The sequence below is a fragment of the Stegostoma tigrinum genome, chromosome 16, assembly GCF_030684315.1.
Source record: "Stegostoma tigrinum isolate sSteTig4 chromosome 16, sSteTig4.hap1, whole genome shotgun sequence".
NCBI classification, from domain to species: Eukaryota; Metazoa; Chordata; class Chondrichthyes; order Orectolobiformes; family Stegostomatidae; genus Stegostoma; species Stegostoma tigrinum.
Genome location: NC_081369.1, coordinates 12446862 through 12473129, shown reverse-complemented (window position 1 = coordinate 12473129; position 26268 = coordinate 12446862). Strand labels below are relative to the sequence as shown.

At 43.4% G+C, this 26268-nt stretch overlaps 1 protein-coding gene across 2 annotated transcripts in view; it reads right to left on the bottom strand.

Annotated features, from left to right (window-relative positions):
- smpd3 (sphingomyelin phosphodiesterase 3) overlaps positions 1-26268 on the bottom strand; it is a 269535-nt gene that overhangs the window by 98336 nt on the left and 144931 nt on the right. Inside the window, exon 1 of one of the 2 annotated variants that reach the window (XM_048546418.2) lies at positions 12523-12635. The exons of the other annotated variant lie outside the window; for it this stretch is intronic. The gene's annotated coding sequence lies outside the window, so the exon portion shown is untranslated. Of the gene's footprint in view, positions 1-12522; positions 12636-26268 lie in introns of those variants that run through there. 2 annotated transcript variants of the gene reach the window in all.

Sequence of the window (26268 nt, the reverse complement as noted above, 5' to 3'; positions counted from 1 at the left end):
AAGGAACAGTGTTGACCCCTAACTGTCTGCCATTAAATAAAATGTTGGCATCAATACTATGGGAGTCATGTGGCCAAGCCTATTTGGGGAGGAACAGCAGTTACTATTGACAGAAAGGCTTACATGCAAACAGCCAATTGTCTACAGCCCACTTCAGGGGTTTAGCGAAAAGTCATTAACATATCTTGTAGGATGGATGTAACTTCAATTTATTGTGTAAGGGTCTCCAACTTGAAATTGATTTTTTCTGTCACTGTAGATCATAAAACAATAGTTAGCGTTCCATCAGCAGGTATCTGGGCGTCGATTGTATTGATGATGTCGACTTTGGAGAAATTTCAAGTATTTTGCCAGTTCAGTCCCATGAGTTATTATGTTCTTAAACAATCACAAAATATATTGTTTCAGAGATGGTAGGAACTAAAGATGCTGGAGAATCTGAGATAACAAGGTGTAGAGCTGGATGAACCAGCAGTCCAAACAGCATCAGAGGAGCAGGAAGGCTGACATTTTGGAAGGGTCTAGGCCCGAAACGTCAGCCTTCCTGCTCCTCTGATGCTGCTTGGCCTGCTGTGTTCATCCGGCTCTACAACTTGTTATCACAAAATATTTTTGACATGTATTAACAATTGGTTTTTCCTCCATTTAAGACATGAACCTTATTTTGTCAATGATGGCATTTCTTTAGTGAGAGCAGAGTAGGTTTGCAGAACTGAACACATTATGTGCACACAGTTGTCTTTTATAGCTATGAGAGGGAATGAATACTGTGCATTCATGCATAAGTAGACACGTGGAATAGCTTGAAATTGGAAAAATGTATAAAATAGCCCAGCTGCATCAACCACTATATCACCTTCCTAATTTTATTTTCCACTGGTTCCCTGCTGTTGCATTTTAGTCATTCCTATTGACTCCTGTGACTAATTTTGAGAGCAACAACTAATAATGTTAAGCAAAATATTGATAGGGCCTAAATTCAGAGTACTGACATGTCTAATGCTTAGTATAGTGATAATCTCAACTTGCCAATAGGGTACCCTTCATCGTTGAGTACTTCCTGGGAGTGGAGAAACTATGCCATGTTCTTCATAGCTTTCAACACATCGTCAATGACACTGAGCACCTCATCAAGATCTTCCTTTTGCCTCCACTTCTCACCTTCAAACAGCTGCCAAACCTTTAACAGACCATTGTTCGCAGCAAACTACCCAAACTTCAGGACAACATCGACCACTACAGCATACAACCCTGTGTGGAGCTGGAGGGACACAGCAGGCCAGGCAACATCAGAGAAGCAGGAAAGTTGACATTTTGGATTGGGACCTTTCTTCTTCTTCAAAAGAATAACTCTTCAGTGAAGTATATTGAAAGACGTTACTTTGTTAAAGATGCTCTATAAATGCAAGTTGCATGCAATGTGCATATTTGCTAACAGTAGTGCAAGAGAATAGTAAGTACAGATGCTCAAAGAAAATGAAAACACCTTCTGTAATAAACACTTCTGTTATCTATCTTCTGGGCTGTTCACAGCAGTTCGTAGAGTTTAATCTTTATTTCCTGTAGACTCCATAACAGTTGTGAAGCGTTGCTGGTCCTAACTACACATCTGTGTGAGTGACAACCCATAAAACATGTTCCACACTGGCCTGCTGTCTCATCAGATTTTCTCTTATTGATGAAAGTGCTTTCTAACACAAATAATATCTGACATGTGTGACAATTCTGATTATACTGCTATGGTTGGTTCGTTAAAATAACTGGAGCAATGCACTCCCCTTTGTGCCCATATTCAGTGCCCTTTACATTGTTTGTACAGCTTGATAGTGACAGATGCAAACGGTTGGCAGAAGACAAAGATGCAGTTATTCCTGACCCTAGTTTAGGTGCCAAAAATATCATCTCCTCAATTGCTACAGGATAAAAGCTCAGCAACATGATAAGCTTCTTTCTAATGCATGAGGTTCTTTCAACCAAATTAATTTCAAACACTAATGAGCAGGGTATGCAGGGGTTCCACTTGCCGTCTGCACCCTGGGGAGCCAGAGCTGATTGAAATGTTCATCACAGAACCTCATTCTACATTACCTGTTCAGGCATAAGAAATTCCAGAAAGAGGCACGTACAGAACCTGGCAGCTGAGAGACCTAATATTGCGGTGCTGTAACAATAATTGTAGGACTTGATTGTGTCAAGCGCAGCATGTCACATCCCAGGATAAAGAGTGCACTTACATAGTAATTGCATCCTATCACAAATGCTGATATAGGAATGAAGTATTTGGAAATGAAAATGACAGTTAAAATCTAGATTAAAAAGTAGCCCATCCGGCACCTTGAAACATTTAATTAGATCATGTCTAATCTTTATATCAACTTCATTCACCCAATTTAGTTCTTAATAGGCTCGCATAACAAAACCTTTCATTGTCAGTTTTGACATTTTCAATTGACTCTTCACCTCAACAGCTTTTTTGGGAAAGCATTCATGATTCCCACCCCCAGTTATGCTTTCTGATAGCATTCTGTATGGCTTAGCTTTAAAACTAAGGTGACATCTTCTTGTAATAGATTCTTTTCAATCACCTTAATTAATCACCTTAAACACTCAAAACAATACCTTAATCTTCCATACTCAAGAGAATACAGGCTTTGTCCTGATCATTTAACCCTTTTAGTCACAGTATTAAAGATGTCATCACCTCCAAAATCCAAACCTACATATCCCACAATTCCTTATTTGGTTTTGTCCTCATTAGAGCACAGGAGCGTAGGACTTAGAAGCTGGAGTGGGTCATTTGACATATCAAACCTGTACCCCCAATTAATACAATCATGACTGTTCTCGTTGTGGTCTTCACTTTTCTGTGTGCACTCTTTAAACTTTGACCGCTTTATCTATCAAAAGTCTTTTTAACTGAACCTTGAATAAAATCAAAGGCACAACCTTCGCTGCCTTCAGAGGAAGAAAATTCCATGCACAGATTTATAAATTAGCGCAGGAGTGGATCACTTGGTATCTTGAGCCTGTTCCACCATTCAATGAGATCATGGCTGAACCAATCCTTCCATTTTGTCACCTTTCCCTATTAACTATTCACTACCTTGCTTACCACTGCCTTTAAAAATGTTCAAGCACTCAAGACATTTCCAAAAATTTATTGCCCTCTGTGAGAAAAAGCTTCTTTTTAACTCTGTTTTAAGTGGATAATTCCTTATTTTTAAACAGTGACCACTAGTTCTAGCTCAACCACAGGAGGAAAACAGTTCTATGTCTATCAAAAGCCCACGGGATCTTATCTATTTCATTCAAGTTGCCTCTAAGTCTTCTAAAGTTCAGTGAACACATATCTAGGTTGTCGAACCTTTCCTCACAAGAGAACATTCCATTCCTAGTATTAGTCTAGTAAATCAGCACTGAACCACCTCCAATGCATTTATATACTTTCTTAAACAAGGAGATTCTATGGAGTACTCACTAATGCTTTGTATATCCCAAAGCATAAACTCTACTTTTGTATTCAATTCTCCTCACAATAAATTATGCGGTTTTGGTAATTTTCGTAATTACTTGCTTCATTTTCAAACCAACCTTTTGCGACTTATACACTAGGGCACAGGATTTCTTTGCATTTCAGAACTTTGCAATTTCTGACCATTAAAACGATGTGCTTTTTTTTATTATTTTGGCCAAAAAGGGCAATTTTACATTTTCCCACATTATACTCCATTTGTCACATCTTTGCCCATTCACTTAACCTATCTATTTTAGTTGGCTCCTTGTGTCCTCTTCTTGACTTACTTTCCTACCTAAATTTGTGTCATCAGCAAACGTATCAACTGTACCTTTGGTCTCTTCATCCAAGTCATGTATGTAAACTGTGAAAAAAAAACAGGCCCTGGCATTCATTTCTGTGGCACACCACATGTAACGAAGTGCCAAGCAGAAAGTGATCTATTTATGCATATAATCTGCTTTCTGTTAGCCAAACAATTTTCTATCCCTATACATGGAGATTTTATTTTTGCAGCAACCTTTGATGTGGCATCTTCTCAATGTCTTCTAGAAATCTAAATGCAGTACATCACACATTACTTTCTAAAAACTATTTTGACTTAGGCAGATCATCTTAAACATGTCTAAGTGCTCTGCAACATCTTCCCTATGACAAGTGTTAAGCTAAAGGTCTGGAGTTTGGTGTTTTCTGTTTCCCCTCATTTTTGAATAAGGAGTTACATTTGCTCACTTTACAATTGCTAATTCTAGGAACTTTTGAAAAATTAAAATTAACACATTAACTATCTCACTAGCCATTTCTTTAAGATCCTTGTACACCATTTTTCTATTCTTATTGCAAAACTGGACAACATTATGCCCACTCTCTTGACCTGTTTACATCCCTAGTTGACTCTCTAAACAAAAGCAAAAATAATGTCGATGCTGGAAATCTGAAGGAAAACACACAATGATTGCTGGAGAAACTCAGCAGGCCTGGCAGCACCAGTGGAGAAAAATAGAGTTAACATTTCAAGTCCAACATAATGGTTTAGAATTTCACTTGTGAATGGTGACTAGCAGATGCAAGTAAGGGCCACTGTTTTTTGGACTATAGATAAAAATTCTGAAACATTACTGCTTTAAACCGAGGAAACCATGTGAGAAAATATTTTCCATTTTAAAAACAACTTCCTACAACACATTGTCAGCTGTAACTTTTCTTAAGCCTAGCAGTGAACAAGAAATTTGGATAGAAACGCACTGCCTATGAGTGTTCAAGAAAATTTTGCCCAGTGACAGTCCTTTGAATGGCTTTTTAATTGGAGCGATTTGTTGTGGACTCAGGAGGGCTCAACAATTTGATTGGTTTTTAGGTCAGTAGCTACAGCAATGGGTGTGAACAACAAAGCAGAAATATCCAGCCTACATTGAGAAATCATCTGTCTCTCAATTCTGTATGGAGGAGTTAAAGAAAATGTTCAGTAGCTAGCCATTTTTCTTCACCTTTCTCTAAATTTTATTAAGCAAACCCACTGTTGTAAGGAAAAGGGGGAAAGTACCGTCAGAGGGACTGAAAGGGTGAATCCTCACCCGGTGACTTGAAAGACTGAAAATCAGTGTGTCTACAACTTTGCATCATTAGCATAGAATCAGAAGTGGTCAAAAGAAAGCTGAAAGGAAACAATGCATCATCTGTGACTCAGGCTTACGCCAAAACTTCATGGACTTCTTTTCCTTCCCCACTCACAATATTGTGTGTGTATGGGAATTTTAAAAATGGAGTAAAGCTTAAGCCGATGGGGGCGGTTGTGGCGGGGGCAGGGTGTGAGGGATGTGTTGCGGGAAATGCAGGAGACGTGGTCAAGGGCGTTCTCGACCACTGCGGGGGGAAAGTTGCGGTCCTGGAAGAACGTGGACATCTGGGATGTGCGGGAGTGGAATGCCTCATCCGGGGAGCAGATGCGGCGGAGGCGGAGGAATTGGGAATAGGGGATGGAATTTTTGCAGGAGGGTGGGTGGGAGGAGGTGTATTCTAGGTAGCTGTGGGAGTCAGTGGGTTTGAAATGGACATCAGTCTCCCGCATTTCCCACAACACATCCCTCACACCCCGCCCCCACCACAACCGCCCCCAGAGGATCCCCCTCGTTTTCACACACCACACCACCCCACCAACCTCCAGATACAACATATCATCCTCCGAAACTTCCGCCATCTACAATCCGACCCCAACACCCAAGACATTTTTCTATCCCCACCCTTGTCTGCCTTCCGGAGAGACCACTCTCTCCACGACTCCCTTGTCCACTCCACATTCCCCTCCAACCCCACCACACCCGCCACCTTTCCCTGCCACCACAGGAAGTGCTACACTTGCCCCCACACCTCCTCCCTCACCCCCATCCCAGGCCCCAACATGACCATCCATATCAAGCAGATGTTCACCTGCACATCTGCCAATGTGGTTTATTTTATCCATTGCACCCGGTGTGGCTTCCTCTACATTGGGGAAACCAAGCGGAGGCTTGGGGACCGCTTTGCAGAACAACTCCACTCTGTTCGCAACAAACAACTGCACCTCCCAGTCGCGAACCATTTCAACTCCCCCTCCCATTCCTCAGACGACATGTCCATCAGGGCCTCCTGCAGTGCCACAATGATGCCACCCGAAGGTTGCAGGAACAGCAACTCATATTCCGCTTGGGAACCCTGCAGCCCAATGGTATCAATGTGGACTTCACAAACTTCAAAATCTCCCCTTCCCCTACTGCATCCCAAAGCTAGCCCAGCTCGTCCCCTCCCCCCACTGCATCCCAAAACCAGCCCAGCCTGTCTCTGCTTCCCTAACCTGTTCTTCCTCTCACCCATCCCTTCCTCCCACCTCAAGCCGCACCTCCATTTCCTACTTACCACCTCATCCCGCCTCCTTGACCTGTCCATCTTCCCAGGACTGACCTATCCCCTCCCTACCTCCTCATCTATACTCTCCTCTCTACCTATCTTGTTTTCTCTCCATCTTCGGTCTGCCTCTCCCTCTCTCCCTATTTATTCCAGTTCCTTCTCCCATCCTCCTCTCTGATGAAGGGTCTAGGCCCGAAACGTCAGCTTTTGTACTCCTGAGATGCTGCTTGGCCTGCTGTGTTCATCCAGCTCCACACTTTGTTATCTGGGACTTTATTATTTGGTCTGATTATAACTTTAAATCCACATTCCCACTTGCCCCCGTTAAACCTTCCAACCTCACTTAACAAGAACTATTCAATGTCTTTTCGTTTAAAAATAAAGGATTCTGATAGCAACATCTTTTCAGGAAGAAAATTCCAAAAACTCTTGACAAGATTAATTTTCTCTCTTATGACCCCCTGAGAAAAAAAAACCTCCTAATCGCTGTTTTAAATGGATGGTCACTGATTTCTAAGCAGTGATCCCTGGTTCTTGATTCTCCAATAAGAGGAAACCTCCTTTCCACATCTACCCTGTTAAGACTCTTCAGAATTTGATATGTTTCAATCAAGTTATCTCTTATTCTTCTGAACTCTAGTGGACACAAGACTAGCTTACCCAACTTTTCCTCATAAGTCCAACCATCCATTCCAGAACTAGATTTTCATGATATCTATACCTGGATCTCCACATCTCTCTGCCCATCCATTGTTTCTAGCCTCTCGTCATTTAGAAATTGTTCTTAAACCAATAGAGGACAGTTTCAGACTTCATTGTATTGTTAATTTCAAATTCATCAGGCAAACAATTTCCTAATTCAATAAATTTCTGATTCCTCTGTATATATTGCTCCTCCTATGGTGGAGTTATGGATAGTGCGGAAGGATGTTGCGGGTTACAGAGGGACATAGATAAGCTGCAGAGATGGGCTGAGACGTGGCAAATGGAGTTTAATGCAAAAAAGTGAGAGGTGATTCACTTTGGAAGGAGTAACAGGAATCAAAGTGCTGGGCTAATGGTAAGATTCTTGGTCATGTGGATGAGCAGAGAGATCTCGGTGTCCATGTACATAGATCCCTGAAAGTTTCCACCCAGGCTGATAAGGTTGTTAAGAAGGCATATGGTGAGTTAGGTTTTATTGGTAGAGGGATTGAGCTTCGGAACCATGAGATCATGTCACAGCTGTACAAAACTCTGGTGTGACCACACTTGGAGAATTGCATACAGTTCTGGTCGCCGCATTATAGGAAGGATGTGGAAGCTTTGGAAAGTGTGCGCAGAAGATTTACCAGGATGTTGTCTGGTACGGAGGGAAGGTCTTATGAGTAAAAGCTGAGGGACTTGAGGCTGTTTTCATTAGAGAGAAGAAGATTAAGAGGTGAGCTAATAGAGACATACAAGATGATCAGAGGATTAGATAGGGTGGACAGTGAGAGCCTCTTTCCTCGGATGGAGATGACTAGCATGAGGGGACCTAGCTTTAAATTGAGGGGTGATAGATACAGGGCAGATGTCAGAGGTAGGTTCTTTACTCAGAGAGTAGCAAGGGCTTGGAATGCTCTGCCTGCAACAGTAATAAACTCGCCAACTTTAAGGGCATTTAAATGGTCATTGGATCAACATATGGATGATAATGGAATAGTGTAGGTTAGATGGGCTGCAGATTGGTTTCACAGGTCGGAGCAACATCAAGGGCCGAAGCGCCTGTACTGTGCTGTAATGTTCTATGTTCTCCGAATTTAGCAAGCCATATTTTGAGGTAGTTTCACTATTGATACTATCAACATTTGTCTTTGCTACTCCTACAAAACTGAAAGCATTCTACTGAGTCTGCATACGCTGGTTCAAATGGAAATCCTAGTCAGCTGCGAGCTGAGTTGCTTCACCAAAAACTGCAAGCCTGAGCCAATGGAAGTATAGATTTCAAATTCAGTAGGAACACAGAATCTTAATTCAGTGGGTGTACAGAATCCTAATCAAATTATTGTACAGAGTCCTAAGTTGGGCGGCCCAGTGGCTTAGTGGTTAGCACTGTGGCCTCACAGCGCCAGGGACCCAGGTTTGATTCCAGCCTCGGGCGACTGTCTGTGCGGAGTTTGCACATTCTCCCCGTGTCTGCATGGGTTTCCTCCGGATGCTCTGGTTTCCTCCCACAGTCCAAAGATGTGCAGGCTAGGTGGATTGGCCATGCTAAATTGCCCGCAGTGTTCAGGGGTGTGTGGGTTATAGGGGATGGGTCTGGGTGGAATGCTTCAAGGGACAGTGTGGGCTTGTTGGCCCAAAGGGCCTGTTTCCACACTGTAGGGAATCTAATCTAATTCAATAGGCTACCTCTGGTGACTCCAAGGATATATACTTGGTCTCTTTCTATTATCTACAATTTCACATGTATTAAATTGATATAGCTTTATTGTCACATGTACTCACTGGAGAACTGTGAAAAGTTTACAAGTGACCACGTACAGTGCCATCTTAAGTATAAATTCTAAGGAAAAATTAGAAAATTAAGAACTAAAAAGTTCAGAATAACATTGTGGGCCTTGCCTTTAGTCCATGCCAGCTCTTGCCTCTGTACAGCACTGGGCTTCACTTTGAGGCTCCCAAGGCTGGAGTGGTGGGAGTCTGACTATAGCTCAATGATAGTTAATTAGCTGTAAAGCACTTCTGAAGATGGGTCCAGACCCAAAACGTCAGCTTTACTGCTCCTCTGATGCTGCCCGGCCAGCTGTGTTCATCCAGCTGTACACCTTATTATCTCTGGGCAAGTGTAAGTCTTTTTAATTGAGTGTGGCCAGTACCACTGCCACTAATTCCTGTTACATAGCTGTCACACAGTTAGTGGGAATCTTGAAGTAAATCTGCAGAATACTACCAGAAGGAAGCAGAGGTCTTTTCACCGACATCCTGAGTATTCCTTGCAAAGTTATCTTACAAACACCATTGCCTGCCTGAGAGCCGCACCCTGGGAGCTGGTGGCAAGAATATAGCACATTGCAGGAAAACCAGTTGCTACAGTGACCCTACCACAGTGAGACAAATAGCAATACACAATCAAACTGATTGACTAGTGATCCCATTGTGACGTTATTCAGTTTTTATTCCTAACTGGTAATGCAAATTCAATGCTCATCAGCCACTGAGTTCAAAAGGTTCTGGCCTTTAGAAACACAGCAGAAGAATTGCTAGTGGTCACGCCTGTGCGTGCATTCCGCATCAGTGTGTTTACTGTGACAGAATGCACAGCAGTAAGCTTCAATTATTAAATCCAAATAAATGATTTAGATTATATGATTATTCAGTATTAAACAGAACAGTTGATCGCATTATTGTTTCTGTTCACTTTTCCACTCCTATATAACTTCTAATTCTTACAGATCACATTTCCCTTCATCATTTTCCCAGACCTAGGCACATTCCTTATTCCCGGTTTCATAACCTGTTCCTCCTCTGATTCACAGGATATAACCTGTCCCTGGTTTTGTTTTCAATGTGTACATTTTCTTGTGGTGCTGGGCAGTGGATGTCAACAGCCTACGCAATTTGCAGCAGCTATCACAGAAGATGCCATCCCAACCTGATATCCCTATACATCAAGCCATGTGCTCAATAAAACCTGCTCCCTGATACTCAGTTCAGATTCTGTGAGGGCCACTCAGTATCTCGCCTCACTACAGTCTTGGTACAAATTTGGACACAAAAAGCTGAACTGAAGAGGGAAAGTGAATGTGACTGCTCTTGGCATCAAGGTAGCGTTTCACTAGTGTGACACCAAGGAGCCCTAGTTCAATCACAGTGAATGGGAATCAAGGGAATTTTTGTTGCTAATTGGAGTCATATTGACAGAAGAGAAGATAGCGGTAGTTGTTGAAGATCAATCATCTCAGCCACGGGACATCACTTCAGAAGATATTTTCTGATCAACCTGCTCAGTGATGTTAGTACACACCGATGGAGTGGGTGGGATTTAATTCAGACCTCCCAGCTCAGAGTTAGGGGCATTACCACTGCACCTGGGGTAGAAATTTTTAATTGACAACACATATTTGACATAAGTTGGACTTGATCCCAGGCCAGCTTTTCAGGGCAGATATTTTTAACCAACGGAAGACATTCAGAGATGTTATTGCACACCTTTGGAGCAGTTGGGTCTCATACACAGATGTCCTGGCACTAAGGCCTCTGCACTATGTGAGCCTGATTTTGCAGGATAGTGTCCTAGGCCCACTGATCATCAGTTGCTTTACCAATTACATTTTCTTCATCATATTTAATTGGAGGTGTGAATATTTTCTTATAATTGCACAATGTTCAGCACCATTTGCAACTCCTCAGCTGAAGCAGTCCATGTTCCAGTGCAACAGATCCTGGACAACATTTGGCATTATGTTGGTAAGTAGCAGACAACAAGTCATGCCACTGACAAGTGCCAGTCAATGACTATTTCCAAAAAAGAGAGAGTTCAACCATCCCTCCTTGGCGTTGAATGGAATTCCCATCCCGGAATCTCCTGCTGTCAACATCTTGGTCATCTTTGACCAGAAATTGAATTGGACAAGCATTATAAATACTGTAGCTATGATGGCAGGCCAGAGGCTGGAAATTCTGAGATGAGTAACCCACCTCATTCCTGAAAAGCATCTATAAAGGTACAAGTCAGAAGTGTAATGGAATATTCCTCACTTTCCTGGATTAGTATAGCTCCAACAAAATACAAGAAGCTTGACACCATTCAGAACAAAGCAAACTGCTTTTTTGACTACCAATCTAACACTTTCAATGTTCACTCCTTCAACCATTGATGATGTACAATGGAAGCGGGGTGCACCATCTACAAGCACTGTAATAACTCACCAAGGCTTCTAAAGCAGCATCTCTTGAACTCATCTACCATCTAGAATGACAATGGCAGCCAATATATAGGAACGCCACCACCTGCAAGTTACCCTCCGAGCTAAACAAACATTCTGAAGTAGAACTACACCATCAATCTTTTACTGTTGCTGGGTCGAAGTTTTGGACCCCCTCCTAGACAGGCTTACCAATATCACACGGACTGCAGTGGCTCAAGAAGGCAGTTCATTGCCACCTTGTTGAGTTCAGTTAGGGATGAGCAATAATGATGTTTGAGCCAATGATGTCCACATCCTTTGCCACTTTGGTGCTTCTCCCAGTTGGTGTTAAACATGGAGGAGGCTGATTACTTAGTAATAGTTGGATGTATACAGTTGGAGGTAATCAGCAGGAGGTTTTCTTGCCCATATTTGAAGTGATGTTATGACAATTCAGTGTCTAGAGTCGATGATGAAGACTCCCAGAGCAACTCTCTCCCAGTTGCGTAGCAGCCTTTGCAGGGATGGAAGCAAGTTCAATAGTAACTTGCAAAAGGGAATGGGATAAATGTCTGGGGCAAAAAAAATAAGATTTGGAGGTAACAGCAAGAGAGTGGAACTAATTGGCCAGCTCTGCTAGCAGACACAACGTTATGAAGGCCTTCATCTGCACTGTTTCATTATTATTTATACGTGGCTCTGTAGTTGTTTTGTGGCTTCTGCTGGTGACCTGATTAGTCACTGAACTCTCATTGTGTTTCTCTTCACTCAAGTTTGTTAATTGGTATTTTAATTCTGTTAAGGGTGATTTGTTGGTAGAGCCCAGCATAATCAGAACAAAAATCAAGGCTAAAGTACTTTTACTCATCTTCAGCTAGAGCTGCTGAGAGGCTTATTCATTTCAGCCTCTTGCTGAGGTCTCCAGTTTCACTGATGTCAGTCTACATCTAATTTTAGTCACACCATTTGATATTAAGACAGAGTTGAGGGACTACATTCTAAATTTTCTGTATGCTGTGACAACATCCCAGCAGTCGTACTGAAGGTTTGTACTCTAGCCTCACTTTTAGCCAAATGATACCAGTACAGCTATAGCACTAGGATTTACCCAACAATATGGAAAATTGTCTAGGTAAGTGCTATCCAGAAGAAGTGAGATAAAGGTCCAGTTCAGCCAACTATTTCCCCAACAATCTACTCTCAATCTGGAAAGTGATGGAAAATGTCAACTACAATGCCTTTATTGGTACTTACATTGCAATAGCTTTGTTTTTGATGTTCACTTTGTGTTCTGCCAGGGGTCCTTCTGGACTCATCTCAGCCTTTGTCCAAACATGGACCAAATGTTGAACACAAGAGGTGACGTAAGTGTGACTGCCCTGGACATCAAGGCATCAGTTAACAGACTGTGGTATCAGGATCCCTAACAAAATTGAAAAAAAATGGAAATCAATGAGAAAGATTGCACTGGTTGGAGTCATAGTGAGCACAAGGATAGCCTGGCTGTTGAGGGCCAAGCATCTCACCCCCAGAACACTGTCGCAGTAATGCCTTTGGCCTCAATACCTGCAGCTGCTTAATGAATGACCTTCCCTCCATCATAGGGTGTAAGTGATGTTTGCAGATGAATGAGCAGTTTTCAGCACCACTTTATGACTCCTCAGATACTAAAGTAGTCTGTAGTCATATGCAGGAATATCTGGAAAACAATTAATTGATCTCATGATGATAAGCGGAACCATCTCCATCAAGAGAGATACTAATAATCTTGTCTTGAAATTCAGCAGCATTACTGTCACTGAATTCCTCATCATCAACATCTCAGGGGTTACTAACGACCAGACACCAAACTGGGCCAACTGAACAAATACTGTGATCAGAGATAATGGGAACTGCAGATGCTGGAGAATCCAAGATAACAAAGTGTGGAGCTGGATGAACACAGCAGGCCAAGCAGCATCTTGGGAGCACAAAAGCTGATGTTTTGGGCCTAGACCCTTCATCAGAAAAATGAAGGGTCTAGGCCTGAAATGTCAGCTTTTGTGCTCCTAAGATGCTGCTTGGCCTGCTGTGTTCATCCAGCCCCACACTTTGCTATCTCTAAATAGATACTGTGGTGGCCAGAGCACAGCAAAGTCTGGGCTCACTAGCCTGTGGCACAACGCTTTGTACATTTGTATTCCAAGATCACTTTGCTTCTCTACTCCACCTTCCCATTCTTCCTACAGATTAGTTGCATTGAAATGTATTTGTCCACTACTTTCCCAGTTTATTAAAGCCCTCGTTCCTCAGTTACCAGAACTCTGTCAATAACTCACCTCCTGACACTCCAGAGCTAGCCCACCATCTAAAAGCATAAGTGAGAAGTGTGATGGAGTGCTCTTTACTCATTTAGATCAGTATAGCTCCAAAAATGTTCAAGAAGCTCAACACAATCTAGAACAAAGCTGCATGACTGGGACCCAATCACTACTAAATATTCACTCCCTTTATCACTGATGCACAGGAACAGCCGTCTATCATATACAAATGTGTTACAGTAATTCACCAAGTTTCCTTTAACATCATCTGCCAAACCCATGACCCCTGCCACCTAGGACAAAAGCAGCAGATTCATCGAGCACCAACACTTCAAGAACTTGACATCATTCCTAAAATGTGATGCTGAGAGTTGAACACAATGCTTCAGCAGAAACGTAATTGTTCATAAACATTTTCCTCTGTATTCAATGCCTATATTAATAAAGCCAACGGTTCAATATGAAGCATTTACTTCTCAGACTGCATAGGAAGGAAGGAAAATAGAAACAAGTGTGATAGTTCAGATACATGGGAACCTTCCTTTATTACCAGACTGCCATACAGACCACCCTTGCAACAGGTCAACCCTATTTGTTGTATTGATATGAGCTGTCTCCCAGTGACTAAATTCTCGAGAATCACCAACCTTCAAATGATTTATTCTGCTCTCATGATCTGGAGTAGCTGTAGAGGGGGACTTTTTACCTTCAACAGCACAGTTGTACCTGGTGAGTCAGTATTTATGTAAGCTCACGTAACATAAGAAGAAGATATGGTAATGCATTGCTGAAAGATTCAATGGGCTTTTATTACAGGTACCGGTGTCACATGTATATTCCAATCACAGGCACTGTGTGTCTGTTTTGTACTGAGCAATTCTGTTACAAACTGTTGCGGTCTTCCCTCAACATGTCATGCTGCAAGATACCCTATTAAGATGGAGACAGGGCTTTATAACACAGGTTTTCAACCAGTGTTCTGGAGCACACTGGTATGTCCTGAGAACAGCCCAAGTGTGCCATGAAATTTTGTACAAAAGTAAAGAAATTCTATATTTCACCCTAAACAACTTAAAACAAAATTAAACTAAAACTCATCGAAATTAATTATCAAAGTAGAAGCAAAATATTGGTCTCTCAGTTCTAAAATTTGCAATCGTTCTAAATGCAGGGGACCACTGGCACAATTGAGATCTCATGATAATTTAAACTAGTGAGTGAACAATATTGTTTGTGTGCTTTTTCTGTTGAGACAAGACAAAACGAGCTAACGACCAAAGGGAGCACTTGCCAGTGGAGCAAAATTTGCAGGCGCCCTCTCATCAATTGCTTCTCAGATCAAAGCACTCTGGGAAACCTGGTAGGCCCAGATTTCCCATTAACCAGGTAAATTGCAATTGTCTCGAACAGGCATTTTGCTGTGATCTATTAAACTTAAATTATGTATTAGCTCATTCCTTTTGGGGATCAGATTTAGGGCCATGATAGTTAGAAATAATTGAATCCAGTAGATTTTGAAAATGTGTTATTATGAAATATGAAACATTAATTTATTTGATCCCTCCTTAGCTTGTTATATGCACAGTGCTGCAAACCTCTCCAGGAGGACTGTAACCATAGCAAATGCAAGTAAATGTGATGTCTATGAGCAATCAATTTAGCCAAAAAAATGGGTGTGCTGTGGAATTCAAGATAACAAAGTGTGAAGCTGGGTGAACGCAGCAGGCCAAGCAGTATCTCAGGAGCACAAAAGCTGACGTTTCGGGCCTAGACCCTTATCTCTGTGCTGTGGAATTGTTTGTTTCATTGAGGTTTGCCATATTACTGAAAAGATTGGATCTTTGCTTAACCAACACTGCCCAACCCAAATGAACCAGCTATTACCTTGTGCAAGTACTCGAACTGAATGTTGCAGTTACACACATAAACAGTGACTACGCCTTAAAAAAATGCCCCTTTTCCATGGAATGATTCTGAAAGATGCTATAGGAAGCTATACAAGTGTAACTTGTCACCACCTATAGGCTTACCTGCTGTATAATAAGGACTAGCTTGCTGATACTTCTACCACCTGCTGACTGGAAAGGTATCAGAAACAGTTGTGTTGTGTGATAGCATGGGCCGAGTGCACATACGCAGACATTTTGATGTAGGTTTGCAACAATTGTATACTGGCAGGATGGAAGTGTGGAATGGGAACTGTGAGGCAGCACTTGCCATAGCCTCAGCATGTTAAAGGTATTTTGCAGCCATTGGAATACTTCTCAAGGGTAATGCAGGAATTGTGGCAAAAATATTTGTCCTTTACATGGTCCCACAAACAATAATGGAACAAACATAATGCTTCCAAAATCTTATATGCCTTTCTGAGAGAGAGGTTGAAGACTTGGTTTAATGTCACATCTGACAGCTGATGCTCCTGACAGGATTGCATAGGGCAATGTCAGCACAAATCTTTGGAATATGGCTAGAACCAATTTTTTGACTTAAAAGTGAGAGCATCTTATCACCATGTCTGACCTTACAGGGCTCAATGTATATGGCTTCATAAACAAGAATATTTGAAATATCTTACCTGGGGAGGATACGATGAGCAATGCAAGACCCTCTGCTCACCTCAATCAACACGTGTCCAGTCTTTGCACGCTTTCTCTTGCTTCTGAGACTACAAGCGACAGACTCAGTCCACATAATGTACAACCAACCCAGCTCAAACACCTCAATATTCCAGCCCCTACCATTCTAATATTCTTCCATCATCTCTGCTCAGTGACCCCAATTGCCACGATGCAAACATAGCTAGGGCCATAACTTATACAACACTCACAAGAATGGCAAGCTCAGAAATTGAATATTACCGGCACCTGCAGTTGTCTCAGTGTCTGACCACAGCATAATTTCCATGTTCCTGAAGTGATCACAGAAATCTTCAAACTGTGCAAGCAAAAACCAGCAAAAGTTTATCAGCGTCTAAATGAACCAGCAGAGGTTCTTTTGTGAAACTTAGTAAGCACCGATATTGTCCACTTTTGCATCATACATCCTCTCGAAATGGTGCCAGTAATTATTGGTAAACCTTCTTCATTAAACATGCATAATTTACCAAGTTGTACATCGAAGTGCCTGATCTGGAACACTACAAGTGTCTGAAGAGTGATCTGTGGGAGACTGGAGGTTATTTGTAATGGCACCTTGCCTTGAAATTCTGTTACCATTGTGAACAAAAATCTGTTTTGAAGATGGATGTACTTACTTTACTTTTCATTTCCTGCTTGCTAGGAGACAGGCATAGTGCTGTTACCGCACAACCCCCACAGGGTTGATTATGTATCAGCCCTGCGTCCACTGCAGACCTCAGTTCAGTATTTTCAGTCACCACTGCAAATACCACTGTGGCCTGTTAAAATGGGTAGCTCTAGAGAAATTAACTGCTGATAATCAGGAACAAATAGTCAGTTGAGAGAGGGATCAGAGATAATGGGAACTGCAGATGCTGGAGAATTCCAAAATAATAAAATGTGAGGCTGGATGAACACAGCAGGCCAAGCAGCATCTCAGGAGCACAAAAGCTGACGTTTCGGGCCTAGACCCTTCATCAGAGAGGGGGATGGGGAGAGGGTTCTGGAATAAATAGGGAGAGAGGGGGAGGAGGACCGAAGATGGAGAGTAAAGAAGATAGGTGGAGAGGGTGTAGGTGGGGAGGTAGGGAGGGGATAGGTCAGTCCAGGGAAGACGGACAGGTCAAGGAGGTGGGATGAGGTTAGTAGGTAGATGGGGGTGTGGCTTGGGGTGGGAGGAAGGGATGGGTGAGAGGAAGAACCGGTTAGGGAGGCAGAGACAGTTTGGACTGGTTTTGGGATGCAGTGGGTGGAGGGGAAGAGCTGGGCTGGTTGTGTGGTGCAGTGGGGGGAGGGGACGAACTGGGCTGGTTTAGGGATGCAGTAGGGGAAGGGGAGATTTTGAAACTGGTGAAGTCCACATTGATACCATTAGGCTGCAGGGTTCCCAGGTGGAATATGAGTTGCTGTTCCTGCAACCTTCGGGTGGCATCATTGTGGCAGTGCAGGAGGCCCATGATGGACATGTCATCTAGAGAATGGGAGGGGGAGTGGAAATGGTTTGCGACTGGGAGGTGCAGTTGTTTGTTGCGAACTGAGCGGAGGTGTTCTGCAAAGCGGTCTCCAAGCCTCCGCTTGGTTTTCCCAATGTAGAGGAAGCCGCACCGGGTACAGTGGATGCAGTATACCACATTGGCAGATGTGCAGGTGAACCTCTGCTTAATGTGGAATGTCATCTTGGGGCCTGGGATAGGGGTGAGGGAGGAGGTGTGGGGGCAAGTGTAGCACTTCCTGCAGTTGCAGGGGAAGGTGCCGGGTGTGGTGGGGTTGGAGGGCAGTGTGGAGCAAACAAGGGAGTCATGGAGAGAGTGGTCTCTCCGGAAAGCAGACAGGGGTGGGGATGGAAAAATGTCTTGGGTGGTGGGGTCGGATTGTAAATGGCGGAAGTGTCGGAGGATGGTGCGTTGTATCCGGAGGTTGGTAGGGTGGTGTGTGAGAACGAGGGGGATCGTCTTTGGGCGGTTGTGGCGGGCTGGGGTGTGAGGAATGTGTTGCGGGCAATACGGGAGACGCGGTCAAGGGTGTTCTCGATCACTGTGGGGGGAAAGTTGCGGTCCTTAAAGAACTTGGACATCTGGGATGTGCGGGAGTGGAATGTCTTATCGTGGGAGCAGATGCGGCGGAGGCGGAGGAATTGGGAATAGGGGATGGAATTTTTGCAGGAGGGTGGGTGGGAGGAGGTGTATTCTAGGTAGCTGTGGGAGTCGGTGGGCTTGAAATGGACATCAGTTACAAGCTGGTTGCCTGAGATGGAGACTGAGAGGTCCAGGAAGGTGAGGGATGTGCTGGAGATGGCCCAGGTGAACTGAAGGTTGGGGTGGAAGGTGTTGGTGAAGTGGATAAACTGTTCGAGCTCCTCTGGGGAGCAAGAGGCGGCGCCGATACAGTCATCAATGTACTGGAGGAAGAGGTGGTGTTTGGGGCCTGTGTAGGTGCGGAAGAGGGACCGTTCCACGTAACCTACAAAGAGGCAGGCATAGCTGGGGCCCATGCGGGTGCCCATGGCCACCCCCTTAGTCTGTAGGAAGTGGGAGGAGTCAAAACAGAAGTTGTTGAGGGTGAGGACGAGTTCAGCTAGGCGGATGAGAGTGTCGGTGGATGGGGACTGGTCGGGCCTGTGGGACAGGAAGGAGCGGAGGGCCTTGAGGCCATCTGCATGCGGAATGCAGGTGTATAGGGACTGGACATCCATGGTGAATATGAGGTGTTGGGGGCCAGGGAATTGGAAGTCCTGGAGGGGGTGGAGGGCGTGGGTGGTGTCACGGACGTAGGTGGGGAGTTCCTGGACCAAAGGGGAGAAAATGGAGTCCAGATAGGTGGAGATGAGTTCGGTGGGGCAGGAGCAGGCTGAGACGATGGGTCGACCAGGGCAGGCAGGTTTGTGGATTTTGGGAAGGAGATAGAAACGGGCCGTGCGGGGTTGGGGAACAATGAGGTTGGAGGCTGTGGGTGGGAGGTCCCCTGAGGTGATGAGGTCGTGAATGGTGTTGGAGATGATGGTTTGGTGCTCGGGTGTGGGGTCATGATCGAGGGGGCGGTAGGAGGTGGTGTCGGAGAGTTGGCGTCTGGCCTCGGCGATGTAGAGGTCAGTGCGCCATACTACCACTGCGCCACCCTTGTCTGCAGGTTTGATGGTGAGGTTGGGGTTGGAGTGGAGGGAGCGGAGGGCTGCCCGTTCTGCGGGGGAGAGGTTGGAGTGGGTGAGAGGGGTGGAGAGGTTGAGGCGGTTAATGTCTCGACGGCAGTTGGAGATGAAGAGGTTATCAGGCAGTGAAACAACTTTACAATCAATCTGATTGAATTAAGCCCTGTCTAAACTAAAAGAAACTGTGTAATGCACGATTTTCTATGATCTTAACTGCAGCATAAATAAGCCATTAACAAGACAGCTTGGATCCCCTGTCCCGACTCCTTTCTCTCCCTTCTTGAATCCATTGGCTCCTGGTTGGAACTTTTTACACTATTTTCCACAAATTTCACAGATACTGCCTATCCCCCTGGTGTTACTTACTCTAAGTGAACTTAAGAATGAGCTTTTCTGCTAAAGGGAGCATCACAGCAAAGCCTGACCTAACTCCATCTTGGCATACTTATTTTCATTGGGGATTGCAACATGATAAGATACAAGGTGGCGGTGGAATTAAAGCTTGATGCACAAGGTAATGATTCTGAAAATGTTAATGCTGGATACTGCATTAAGACCGTAAGACATAGGAGCAGAAATTAGGCCATTCAGCCCATCGTGTCTGCTCTGCCTTTCAATCATGGCTGATAAGTTCCTCAATCCCATTTTCCTGCTTTCTCCCCATAACCCTTGATCCCCTTGATAATCAAGAACCTATCTATCTCAGTCCTAAATGTACTCAATGACCTGGCCTCCACAGCCTTCTGTGGCAGTGAATTCCATAGAATAACCACTCTTTGGCTGAAGAAGTTTCTCCTTATCTCTGTTCTAAAAGGTCTTCCCTTTACTCTAAGGCTATGGCCTTGGGTCCTAGACTCTCCCACCAATGGAAGCAGCTTCCCTACAGCCACGCTGTCCAGGCCATTCAGTATTCTGAAAGTTTCAATTAGATCCCCCCTCATCCTTCTAAACTCCAATGGAGATAGTCCCAGAGTCCTCGAACGTTCCTCATTTGTTAAGCTTTCCATTCCTGGGACCATTCTCATGAACCTCCTCCGAACCTGCTCCAAGGCCAGTACATCCTTCCTGAGATATGGGGCCCAAAACTGCACATAATACTCCAAATGTGGCCTGACCAGAGCCTTATAAAGCCTCAGTAGTACATCCCTTCTTTTATATTCAAGTCTTCTCAAAATAAATGCCAACATTGCATTTGCCTTCCTGATACTGACTCAACCTGCAAGTTTACCTTGAGAGACTCCTGGAATAGAACTCCCAAGTCACTTTGCACTTCAGACTTCTGAATTTTATCCCCATTTAGAAGATCGTCCATGCTTTTATTCTTACCAAAGTGCATGACCTCAAACTTTCCCACATTGTACTCCATCTGCCATTTCTTTTCCCACTCTCCTAACCTGTCCAAACTCTCTTGCAGTCTCGCCACCTCCACCTTGTCCCTCCACCTATCTTTGTATCATCTGCACACTTAGCCAGAATGTCCACAGTTTCTTCATCTAGGTCATTAATGTACAAAGTGAAAAGTTGTGGTCTGAACACTGACCCTTATAGAACACCACTTGTCACCAGCTGCCATTCTGAGAAAGACCCCTTTATCCCCATTCTTTGCTTTCTGCCAGACAGCCAATCTTCTATTCATGCTAGCACATTGCCTCTAACACCATGGGCCCTTATTTTACTCAGCAGCCTCCTGTGTGGCACCTTATCAAAGGCCTTCTTGAAGTCCAGGTAGATAACATGCATTGGCTCTCCTTGGTCTCACCTGTTTGTTACTTCCTCAAAGAATTTTGGCAGATTTGTCAGGCATGACCTCCCCGTGATGAAATCATGCTGACTTTGCCCTATTTTACTATACACTTGCAAGTCTTCAGAAATTTCACCCATTACAATGGACTCCAAAATCTTACCCACGACCGAGGTTAGGCTAATCGGCCTGTAATTTTCCATCTTTTGCCTTACTCCCTTTTTAAACAGGGGTGTCATGTTAGCGATTTTCCAGTCCGCTGGGATCCTCCGTGACTGTAGCATCATGCTCCAATTAATCTGATAATGCCACCAGGACTTGTGTGAGGAAAGGCAAAATATAATAGCTACTCAAAGAGTAATTTTACATCTACCAATAGTCTTAGTACCAATGTCTATCACAATTAATTAATTTATATCTGATTGTTACCATTGCAACAAACTACATCTTGTTTAAGAAAAGAACGTCTTCTCATTGTACATTTAGTCTTTTTCTTCTACCATGTGAGACCAAGTAGGGCCTACGGCCCATCAGAAAAAGGGATGGTAACAGAAATCAACCTAAGCTCATGTTGGAAATAGTTGGAATTGCATGAAATGGTAAGCAGCAATGTGGATTCGAATTTGATTTAGCTGTGCAGATGACAGAAATTTCAAGTTAAATTTTTAAGAGTAACTTGGGCAGATAGTCTGCATCACAAGGACCTGAACAATTAAGTATACTGCAGGAGACAAACTCGTGGCAAGTTTCAACAAGGCACAATCTACAGTCAAGGAAAAAAAATACTTCAGACCTGGTAAGAGAAGCACATAAGCAAGTGTGAACTAAAAGCTAAATGGTTATGGATCTGGAAAATTAGTCCCATCAGTGTTTGCAGATTGCATCAGGTACCAATGAAGAGTAGAAATAGTCTGTTACAAAGCAAAAGAACATTAGACGTTCTGTGGATAAGTTAAAATACGTGATGAGCAAGGGGAAAACTTAAAAAACGTATAGTTATAGGCTGAAAAGTTGAGAGAGAAAGGAAAAATGACATCCAAGTCACACCAATCAATTAGGTACCATTCTTCATGCCACAGCAACTGTCACAATAACCACACTGTCATTGTTAGTTATTACATACCAATCATGCCATTGGCCATTATGCACTCTCTCTCTCTCTTTTGACTTGCAGATACCAGTGGATGTCTCTAACCTCTACTCAAAAGTGGCTGGTGACACATGGCACAGACATAAGTTTGATGTAGCACATTGTTGTACAGCAATACGTATGCCCCTTTGCTGAAGATACCTAACCAGCAGGGCAAGCTGTTGTTGTGTGATTGCACGAATTGGCATAGTATGGCAAAGCAAGGCAAGGCAAAACTAAGCAGGGATCCTGTGAACATTCAGGTAGGCAATAAATGAGTGAATAAAAAGAGAGTAATTCAGCAGCCTTGATATGTAGCATGGTCCAATCATGAACAGGGTGCCTATTTGTGTGCATAAAGAATCCTCATAGCAGCTTTCTCTGGGCAGTTGCTGGAGCGCAATGAATTGTAGCTTCCTAAGGGTTCTACAAGTTGATTGGAAAGGTGCCAAGACAATTATGGAGGATATACAAATGTCAGATGCTAATGTCTGTGGATGACGGCTGTGTCTAGCTAGTGTCCATGGATCATGCTCTGAGATGCTGTTTGGTGCTGAGGGACGCTCTTTACAGCCAGCAGTGAGATGTAGCCATCAAGGACTTCTCTGACTTCCATTATGAGAATTCTCAACATCTAGCTTGATGAGCTTCGAGCTTTGGTAATTACTTAGAGCTATGACATTACTGCGATTTCAAAGGCTTGGCTGAAAGAGGGAGAGGATTGACAGGTCAATGTCCCAGGTTTTAGATATTTCAGGTGTGATAGAAAGGGAAGTAGACAGATTTTGAAAGGATGTAAAACAGTAGGGTTGTTGCATTGGGTGATTTTAACTTCCCCCTATACTGACTGCGACTCACTAGATGCTAGGGGCTTAGAGGGCAGAATTTGTAAGGACTATTCAGGAGGGACACTTGACACAATATGGAAATAGTCCAACCAGGGAAAGGATTACACTGGGCCTGGTTTTGGGAAATGAGTCTGGCCAGGTGAGTGAAGTTTCTGTGGGGGAGCATTTCAGGAGTAGTGACTATAATACTGTGAGTTTTAAGATACTCATGGATAGGGATAATGCAGCCCTTGGGTGAAGGCTTTAAATTGGGGGAAGGAAAACTACAACAGTATTATACAGAAATTGGAGAGCTTTGCTTGGAGGCAGCTGTTTGAGGGTAGACCTGCATTGGATATGTTGGAGTATTCCAAACAACAGTTGATAATAGTTCAGGAGTGACATGTTCGTAGGAGAATGCGGGCTAGGTACGGTAAGTTACATAAACCTGGGATAACCAGGGATGTTGTGACATTGGTCAGAAAGAGAAAGGAAGCATATGTAAGGTCTGGGAAGTTGCAAACTGAAGAAGTCCTTGTAGTATGTAAGGAAAGCTGGGAAGAACTTAAACAAGGAATTAGAAGGGCTAAAAGGGGTCATGAAAAGTCATTAGCAAAAAAGATTAGGGAGAATCCTAAGGCTTTTTATATGTACGTAAAAAGCAAAAGGGAAGCCACGGAAAGGGTTGGTCCAATCAAGGCCAGAGTGGGGAATCTATATGTGGAATCAAAAGAGGTAGGTGATGTCCAAAATTAATACTTTATTTTGGTATTCACCAAAGAGAAGGAGGATGATTTCAGGGAAAGGAGAGTCATGTTTCTAAGCCAACTTGCCAGTAAAAAAGAAAAGTTTGATCCATCATTAAAAGTTTTAAGATAGATAAGTCCTGAGCACCTGATGGGATCTATCCCAGAATATCGAGGGAGACAAGACAATAAATTGCTGGAGCATTGACAGACATCTTTGCATCCTCTTTGGCCACTAAGATCCCAGAAGACTGGAGAAGAGCCAATATTATCTTATTGTTTAACAAGGGTAGCAGGGATAATCCTGGAAATTACAGGCCTGTGAGTCTCATGGTGGTGGTAGGGAAATTATTGGAAAAGTTTCTCAGGGACAAGATCTATATGCATTTCGAAGCAAATGGACTTATTAGCGATAAACAGCCTGGTTTTGTGTGGGAGAGGTCATGCCTCACTAACTCAATCAAGTTTTTTGAGGAAGTGAAGGAGATGATTGATGAGGGAATAGTTTTTGATATTGTCTACATGGACTTCAGTGAATTCTTTGACAAGATGCCTCATGGCAGACTGGTACGAAAGGTGAAGTCACATGGTATTGGGGAGAACTGGCAAGATGGATACAGAGCTGGCTTTGTCATAGGAGGCAGAGGGTAGCATTGGAAGGGTGTTTTTCAGAATGGAGGGTGTAACTAGTGGTGTTCCACTGGGATCAGTGCTGGAACATCTGCTGTTTGTGGTTTGCAAAAATGATTTGGAGGAATATGTAGCTGGTCCAATTTGTATGTTTGCAGGCAATACAAAGATTAGTGGAGTTGTGGATAGTGAGGAGGGCTGTCAGAGGATGCAGCAGGATATAGATCAGTTGGAGGCATGGGCAGAAAAATGGCAGATGGAGTGTAATCTGGAAAAATATGAGGTGATGCATTTTGGAAGGTCAAGCATAGGTGGAAATTATACAGTGAATGGCAGAACCCTTAGGAGTATTGTATGCAGAGGGATATGTGCTAGTCCACAGATCACTGAAAGTGGCAATGCAGGTGGATAAGGTAGTGAAAAAGGCCTGGCATGCTTGCTTTCGTTGCAAGTGGATATACAAGTTATGCTACAGCTTTATAGAACTTTAGTTAGGTCACATTTGGAATATTGCATACAGTTTTGGTCACCATACTACCAGAAGGATACAGGTATGTTGGAGAGGGTACAGAAAAGGTTTACCAGGATGTTGCCCGGTATGGAGAATTTAGCTATGAAGAAAGGTTGGATAGACTGGGGATAATGGGAACTGCAGATGCTGGAGAATTCCAAGATAATAAAATGTGAGGCTGGATGAATACAGCAGGCCCAGCAGCATCTCAGGAGCACAAAAGCTGACGTTTCGGGCCTAGATGAAGGGTCTAGGCCCGAAACATCAGCTTTTGTGCTCCTGAGATGCTGCTTGGCCTGCTGTGTTCATCCAGCCTCACATTTTATTATCTTGGATAGACTGGGTTTGTTTTCACTAGAACACAGGAAGCTGAGCAGCGACCTAATAGAAGTTTGTAGGATTGTGAATGGCAATCATTATAGTGGATAGTATGAGGCTTTTGCCTGCGGTGAAGTGGTCAATTACTAGGGGACACAGGTTCAAGGCTGGGGGCAGGGGAAGTTTAAAAGAGATGTGCAAAGCAAGTTTTTCACACAAAGGGTGGTGAGTGACTGGCATGTGGTGCCGGAGGAGGTGGTGGAAGCAGACACAATAGCAGCGTTCTGGAAGTGCTTGGATGAATACATGAATAGGAAGGGAATACAAGGATATGGATCCTGTAAGTGAAGATGGTTTTAGTATGGAAGGGCAAAATGTGTCAGTGCAGGCTTGGAGGGCTGAAGGGCCTGTTCCTACGCTGTATTGTTCATTTCTCTTTGGTCTTTGTTTGCTTATCAGTACAAATTGGTCAGAAATGAAGCTGAATATTAATGAAGTGAATTATGCCATTAATAGGATATTAATTTGGAGGGAGTGCTCTGGCAATGCCTAGGTTGACTACTGGGACAGCAAATAGGGGAAGAGACACCCAGGTTCTTCAAGGGAATAGGAACTTCAAAAAGGTGAACACAGTGGAAACCCCATGGAAATGTAGATTTTTCAATATCTTTTTGAATTGACAACACTAAGAATGTGAATTACTCAGAAGGGATTGGACAGAAGAGTCCAATTTATTCTGTAAGCGTAAACCTCTCATTTGCAGTTGCATTGATTTGCTATTTGGAAAAAATGAATGTTGAACACTTTTGACAAGTTGGCCACACGTCGCAAACAGAAGTTGGCACCACCAAAACCATGCAATAACCACTCCTCGATACCCACAAATGACAAATGTCTCCGAGGGAACGCTTGTGAGAAACAATAGATGGAGGAATGAACAAAAACAATGAAGGCATGAAGGAAGGTGGAGCAGGCAGCTGGTTTGAATAGGTATGATTTCACTCTATATTCAAGGTGATAGTGGGATATATTGAG